Below are 950 nucleotides of genomic sequence, written 5' to 3' on the forward strand. Positions count from 1 at the left end.
AGAGAGGGAGAGGGGGAGGGAGGGAGGGAGGGAGGGAGAGAGAGAGAAAGAACCCCCAAACAGGTCCAGGATAGAGAGCTCCAGGTCCTTAGCATGTTCCTGGCGTATTCCAAAAGTGGCATCCACAGCAGAGAAAGTGTCCCAAAATAGCTCAGGCTTCCAATGCCTCGCTGAAACCTGAGAAAGAATTGCTGAATTCAAAGATCTGGGTCGCTGTGGGTGTGTGATCAAAGTAAGGATTTGTTGGTAGCAGGAACTCAAGCCATGAGCTTAGGAGGGACATGAGGTCACCCGGGTCATGGCCTGCCTTCTTGTTTCCAACTTGTCAAGTTGGAGTTGCAGTCACAAACCTCCCCTGTGTTATGGCGGGGGGCTACAAAGAGGTCCTGGCCAAGCTGTTCTCATGTCCCAGTCTCTGATGCGCTAACAATATGAAATAGCTGTGATCTGCTTTCTGCATTTCAAACAAGGGAACTGATACTGTGCAAAGGTTTCTTTAACATATTGCTTCATGACTGATGAAATTCCCTTTCCAGTAGATTTTTCATTTCTTTTGGCCTTTGGCATAAGTAAATGTCAGCTTCTTAAAAATCAACAGGGAAGAGCAAACAGTAGGGTCTCTGTGATTTTTCTTGGGATTTGAGAAATCTCCCCTCCCTGGCTTCTGACTGGATGGTGTCTGCACATTGCTGCTTATGGAACAGGGAAGGATGAGGTCCACCCAGACATGCTGTCTCATTTTGATATTTGCTGAGATCTTGGGAAATTCTCCTTTCATCAGGTATGTTGCAAACTGTAGAACCGTCTGCGGAGTGTGAGGGTCAGTATGTTAAAAGGTCAGTGGATGTCATTGTTGGAATGGCCCTGAGATTTAAGAAGGAAAAGCACAGACTTGGATTTTGAGTTTCAGTTCCGCCTTCTGTTTGTGTGTGTGTGTGTGTGTGTGTGTG

At 46.7% G+C, this 950-nt stretch overlaps 1 protein-coding gene across 2 annotated transcripts in view; it reads left to right on the top strand.

Moving 5' to 3' along the window:
• Rtl9 (retrotransposon Gag like 9) overlaps positions 1-950 on the top strand; it is a 58,856-nt gene that overhangs the window by 41,035 nt on the left and 16,871 nt on the right. The gene's annotated exons all lie outside the window — the stretch shown is intronic.

This window comes from Mastomys coucha, chromosome X (genome assembly GCF_008632895.1).
Source record: "Mastomys coucha isolate ucsf_1 chromosome X, UCSF_Mcou_1, whole genome shotgun sequence".
Classification (NCBI taxonomy): domain Eukaryota; kingdom Metazoa; phylum Chordata; class Mammalia; order Rodentia; family Muridae; genus Mastomys; species Mastomys coucha.